We start from the raw sequence: 6738 nt of genomic DNA, 5'->3' as shown, positions 1-6738 counted from the left end.
ATGTTTCAGAGCCCACTGACTCGGGTGGCAGTGGGAGAATGTGCAGAAGGAAGCAATCCACCTTGTGGTAGAGCCAACATCTTCCAGACAGACTCCATCTCCTGTTTCCAGAGCTTCCTAAAAATGCACCACCAGCTGGGCACCAAGTATTCGACACAGGAACTTATGGGATGTTACATGGCCAAACCATGCCAGAGGTCTAGAGACACCACAGCTGGGTTGTGAAGGAGTGTGCAGAGGGTTTCCAGAGAAAGAAGCCAAAAGAAGATAGATGGAAATTAAAAGGGCATGAGTACATTGTTCTGAAAGAGCCTGGGGACACGAAAAATGTTCATGAAGTAGAAATATGGGGTTCCAGCTGAGGAATGAGGCTGGAGAGGCCGGGGTAGATGGAGAGAGAGAGACCGCCTATCACCAGTTCTATCACCAGCAAGACCTCGTGCTGACTCTTGGGGTGTCCACAGCTGTGGGTTTCTTTCCGTTCTTTTCTCGGAACACCATCCCTTGAAGATGTCCCTCAGCCCCATCTCATCTGCCCCCAAAATGCTTTCAGGTTCCACCTCCAGGACTTCCCAATCTCCAGGATGCCAAGCTTACCAGAATGGGTCCTTCTTAATAAGGAATTGTGGATTTCCTTCTAACCACAAGCTTTTCTGGGTCTTTCCAGTTCCAGTTCCGAGAAGGCTGAGGGAAGAAGGCAGGTCTGAGCCATCTCCTGCTGGGTGCAGGGGAATAGCGAGTCACCAACTCAGAGGCCTGCCTGGAACCTTCGCTGTGGGGGTGGGGGGAGGCAGAGATGGCACACACCCCTCCTGCAGGAAAAGCCCAAAGCCCCTTACTCACAAATCTGACCTTCTCTGAAAGCTGCCTGCACCCTCCCCAGGGACAGGACAACTGGGTTAGGGGGAACAGCCCCTCTGCCATCCTGGGCCTGGGACACCTTCCAGGACAGCTCTCTCCCCCAGGGAGAGAGATGGTCAGACTGCTCTTTGAACATGACCTCGGAGATACGCAGCAAGGACCTGGGCCCAATTTATCACTGCAGGGCTATAATTAGGTTTGTTAACATAGAGTCGCGAGTAGTCTTCTTGACTAGAGACTTAATCACGTTACTATTGAGTTCCTGTACGCATTGCTGGGGGTGACCGTTTTACTTGTAGAGTTATAGCCAAGCCCAACGGGAGGAAATTAGCTTTGGACACAAGTTTGGGGGGGGGGTTCTTTTTCCTCCTGACTCTGCCTCCCTCCCCCACCCTTTCCATGTGAAAATATTTAGCAAACAGTGACAATGATGAAAACCAGTAGGAAACAAAATGTTCTACATTAGTATAAACCATGAAAAATGCAGCAAGGACCCTTAGCGGTACAACATGTGTTATGCTGGCTGGCAGCCCATTAGCTCTGATAGACATTTCACTTACCTAAGTCAAATATAACAGTCTAGTATTCATTAATATAAGAAGGGGCTGTGGAATCAGAGCTACCATCTGGCTGGGCCGACAGAATAATCTACAACTCATGATTAGGTCTAAGGAGTGGGGTTTCACTTTAATCTTTCTCGTTGCTCGAAATTTCCATCTGCGCAGTTCGGCACATCATTTTTCTTCAAGACAAATGTGCTGTTTTTCATGTTCCAAAATTAGATCAGAAGAAAACGATTAATCATGTCAGGCTTGGGAAAAGGAACAAAGCTCCCATATTCCCGGCTCTCCCTGCCCCCCACACCCTCCCTGGCCCTGCAAGTTTGGGTTCCCCTCACCACTACCACCCAACTTCAAAATAACTTTGGGGGGATAGCACAATGTATCCACGGGGAAGTGGGGCTACGGGGAGTGGTTTCGCAGGGTTCCAGGGAGCCCTCACCGCGGCTCACCCTGCACTCCTGACCTAACACACGGGCTCCGGAGGTCACCCCTGGCTGGTCTTGGAGGCACTGAGGCACTGCCCTGAGTCCAGAGTGACATAAAAGGCTGGGAGGAGGCCTTCTGCAGCCCTTGTCCCCTCCTTGCCATAGCCCTGTCTGTCAGCCGGCTTGCAAGTCATAACAAATCCCTGGCGCGGAGCTGAAGCTGAGCGTTTGCCTGGGCGTCATGGGGATGATGAATGACCCGCAGGCCTTTGAAGTGCTCTGCCAGTTCAGCTGGGTCCGTGGTGCTGACAGAGAAATATACACAACAGCGTAACCAATAATGAGAACATTAAACATTCCTGCGCCGTGACAGGCTGACAGAAAAACCCAGGCTCGCATCAATCATCGTGCAGATAGAACCTTGACAAGGGGCCCTCGCCATGGCCCTCACCCGCCTCCCCGGCTCCCTGCTCTTCCGCCCAGCCACCCCTCTGTCCTCCTTACCAGGCCCACTCTTCCTTCCTCAGGACCCCTCCTCCGGGGCCGCTGCCCTTCTGCGATTTTTTGCCTTCAGGGCCTCTCTGAGGTCAAGTGAGGTTTGAGTGAGGCAGACCTTGAGTGACACCACGAGGAGACACCACAGTGGTGACAAGAAGGGTGGAGGCTTTGAGTTTACAGCACTGGTAATTACGGCTTTCAGGGCAGAGAATGAGTACAAATCACTGTGTGTTGGAAATTGTATCAAAATCCAAAGCCAGGCGCTTGGGGCCAGTGACCCCAAGCCCCTAGCTCCCTGTGTGTCTTGGGCAAAGGCCCCTTTCATAGCGCTTCGGTCCCTTTGTCAGCTGGATTTATCTGGGGCCATCTGAATCCTGATCTCTCTGAAAGGGAAGAAACAGCAAAGAAACAAATCTCTCTTCCTTTTCCTCCAGCAGGAAAGGGTGTCTGTCCAGATAAGACTCTGGATGGACCTTCTGTCCCTCACGACGATGCCGGAGGCTTCTCAGCCTCTCTCAGAACTTGACTTGAACGCTCGCATCCCTAGGCCCAGTCTCTATTCTCTCTGTAAGGTGGGGTATCCCCCATCTTCCACACAGAGACTGGCAAAGCCAACTCCCCACTGGGGAGTCATCCAGGGGCTGGCAGACAGAAACTTCATCCCAGTCACAGCTTGGAGGCCTTGGGCAAGTCTCGACTGTTCCTGTATCATAAAATGAAAGTGGAAGTCCCTGCCGGAAGCCTTCGTGTGTTTGTCTCCACGTCCAGAGGGCTATTGGCCTGCTTTTAACCTTGGAGCTTGGAGGCAGAGGCAGTGATTTTTGTTTATGTGTATCCCCATTTTTTGCTTTTTAGCAGGGGCTAAACTTCTTGACTTTCAAAAAAGTCATGAAAACAGCTGATAGCCTATACACAAGCCAGACAGTGACTGGAGTAGACAGGTCTTTCAGGGCTATCCAGGCAGAGTGGGGTTTGTGGAGGAGACAGAGGAGGGGTCAATGCCTGAATCCCTCTTCTCTGCCCTGCAGAATGCCTTTGCCCTTCCTCTCTGCCTCCTCGGAGGTCAATGCTGTTCTAACTAACCAGCAGTGGTCACTGGCTTCACCCTCCTATGACCCCTATGACCTTCAGCCACAGCAAATGTCTCGCTTGTCAAATTAGACTTGAAGCTACTTGAGGACATGACAACAAGATACCTTGTAGTCCTCTGAGTATTACTGCTACTAGCAGGCTACCTTGCTCTGCAATACCTGCCTCAGCCTTGGCCCCTTCTTTTAGACACTAGTCTTCCAGGCCATGTTTGAAACTTGTAACAATATCCTTTACCACTGAAGTCCAGTCCAGCATTTATTTAACACCCATCTCTCCATCTCCATCAGAACAAAATTAGTAACAGTAAATAAAGAGCAGTGCCCATCTCTGCAGCCAGTAGGAGTTTCTCTTTCTTGAAATAGGAACTTAGCCATAGCTAGGGTTGGGTTCCTAAAATTCGTGTGGTGTCTGGGGTTGGAGAAGCCATCTTGCGCCATATACATAAATGCTGAGAAGCTACGCAAAGGCTGATGCTTACAGACAAGCAGGAGAATGAGGAAGTCGGGGAGAGAGGTGTGTATGCTGTGCCGGGTAGATCCCAGAGAAGACTGTAGAGCTTCAGGTCTTACTTGCCTGATACTATCCTAATGCCTGGTTTCATCGCTTTGTTTCTGTTGTTGTTTTGGTTTTTTAGCCCTGACATGACGGTGATCACTGGAAAAGACATATGATTTGGGCCTAGTCAGTCATTTTATCTCAACCTCCTGCCAAAATGATTGACCCATGGATAATCACATGACTTGTGCAAAGCAGGTCGTAAACCTCTAGAGGTTTTTTTTTCTTTTTTTTTTTTTCCAAGTCAGGGTTTCTCCGTAGCTTTTGGTTCCTGTCCTGGAACTAGCTCTTGTAGACCAGGCTGGCCTCAAACTCACAGAGATCCACCTGCCCTCTAGAGTTTTATAGACTGATTCCGAGAGACACGCTTTTCAATACTTTCAAGTATTTGTTTTGTCATTGTTATTTGAGACAAGGTTTCCTGTATTTTTGTTCAAGATTGACCTTGCCTGGCCTCGGTGGTTTAAGCCTGGCAACTCAGAGGGCAAAGGTCCGTGAATCTCTGTGAGTTCAAGGCCAGCCTGGTCTACAAAGTGAGTTCCAGGACAACCAGGGCTGTCACACAGAGAAACTCTGATGGGGGTGTGTTGACCTTGAACTCTGGTTCTCCTACCTCTACCTCCAGAGTGCTGAGATCACAGGCACCTATCACTGTTGTGGAATATTATTTGAAGATGTGTTAAATTTGTTTATGCTGTGGAACATTTGTTTAATGATGCAAAGATGCGCTGCATTCTTTTATGTTGCGTTTGTTTAACTCTGTGAAGCTGTGTTACTTTGCCTGTCTAAAACACCCGATTGGTCTAATAAAGAGCAGAACAGCCAACAGCAAGGAAGAAGAAAGGATAGTGGGGCTGGCAGGTGGAGAGAATAAATAGGAAGAGGAATCTGGGAGGAGTGGATTGACAAGACAAAGGAGGAAAAAAGAAGGGCCCAGCCACCTGACCACACAGCTAGACACGGAATTAAAAGGAAAGAAAAGATTTACAGAAATAGAGAAAGGTAAAAGACCAGAGGCAAATGGTAGATGGAATAATTTAAGTTTAAAAAAAAAACAACTGGCCAGGCTGTGGTGGTACATATCTTTAATTCCAGCACTTGGAAGTTTGAGGCCAGCGTGGTCTACAGAGCGAGTTCCAGAACTGGCTCCATAGCTACTGAGAAACCCTGTCTCAAAAACCAAACAAAACAAAGAACTGGGCACATGCGCAGCGCTCCAGGACAGCAGGAAGAGGGTGACCCTGAGTTCTGAGACCCTGCAGCGATGCTGAGCAAGTTTCTGGGCCCACACTATCAGGAACTGGCCAAGAACTGGATCCCCACTGCCAGCATGTGGGGTGCCGTGGGTGCCATGGGTGCCGTGGGGCTGGTGTGGGCCACAGACTGGCGTTTGATCCTGGACTGGGTACCTTACATCAACGGCAAGTTTAAGAAGGATGATTAGGAAAACCCTGTCACACTCAGGATCTCCCGGGCTCACACCTGGGGTCTCAGGAACAGCTCAGCCTCGTGAAGGATGCTGAGGAAGCTGGACACAGCCAAGTCCCGCAACTCCCGGGGAGCCTCTTCGCAGATGAACACTTGGGCTGCCTTGATGGGTGTACATTAAACCTTGTTCTCACACCTCCAAAAAAAAAAAAAAAGAACTGACAAAATTAAGGTCGGGCATTCATAAGAAAGAATAAGATTCCATGTGATTTATTTGGGAGCTGGGTGGGGCAGGCCCCAAAAGAATAAACAAAGAGTAAAGAGGGAAACCAACCAACTACACATCACCATACCCAGCCCCAGGCCCGGACTTCATGCACTCTAGGCAAGTACTCCATCAGCCGAGGCGCCTCCTCAGCCCATCTTCAGGACTTTGGGATGGAATGTTGCAAGGCTATGCCTTCCAGAGCTTTCAGTGCCATGGCTACTGCCTGCAAGAAACCCATCTACACTAGCACAAATGAGGCCTACAGTAAAGCCCACTGGAGATGGGTCCCAGTGACCTTCTGGTCTTCGTCAGTGCTGGAGCCTGCTTCATACCAGCCCTTCCTAGAGGGTGAGCCAAAACATTCCCCACTCAGCTGAAAAGGGATTTAGTTTGATTTCTCTTCCTTGTGAGCTGAGAACGTCTTCATACAAGAGTTTAGGGGCCAGGCTGGTTTTAGGGGGATGCCTCTATCATTCATAAATGATTCCTTTTTTTAGTTCCATTGTAATTGATCATAAATAAGAGCACTGGAGCACAGAGTAGAGAAGGCTCCACACAGCCCTCTCCTGTAAGGCCCACCTTCCACCACTCCTGCCTGGTCTGCACACCTGCACACCTGCATCTAGACGCTCCCAGATCTAGCCCAAGTGGCGGATTGCTGAGAACCTCTAAAATGGCCCTTCTCAATCTCATTTTTCCCCTCCCAGTCAAGAAAGGCCGGAATAAGTGGTGGTCATTCCAGCCTCTGAACAAAGTCACCTGGCCCACCCCCCATGCCATTCCAACAAGAAGCCACTCACAAGTTTGTGAGAAAAGATTTTTTTTTCTACCCACCAAGGGCCAATATCCCATGCCTTGTAAAACTTTTATGCAAATCTTTAATCTCCTCTAGCTTATAAAACTTTTATGCAAATCTTTTAAACAGCCCCCAGTCTTATAAAACTTTTATGCAGATATTTTAATCTCCCCCACCATAAAAATCGCATTTACACAAAGCCCTGTTGTATTCCTGGAACTTCTCCCCCAAGTGGCCAGCGCTCCTTGCCCC

The 6738-nt window shown here is 49.3% G+C and overlaps 1 pseudogene; it reads left to right on the top strand.

The window, feature by feature from the left end:
* The first annotated feature begins 5233 nt into the window (after positions 1–5233).
* Positions 5234–5649, top strand: LOC142835925 (cytochrome b-c1 complex subunit 10 pseudogene; annotated as a pseudogene).
* Positions 5650–6738: the final 1089 nt, after the last annotated feature.

This window comes from Microtus pennsylvanicus, chromosome 15 (assembly GCF_037038515.1).
Source record: "Microtus pennsylvanicus isolate mMicPen1 chromosome 15, mMicPen1.hap1, whole genome shotgun sequence".
Lineage (NCBI taxonomy): Eukaryota > Metazoa > Chordata > Mammalia > Rodentia > Cricetidae > Microtus > Microtus pennsylvanicus.
The sequence above is the reverse complement of the archived record's forward strand: the minus strand, read 5'-3'. Positions and strand labels throughout refer to the sequence as shown.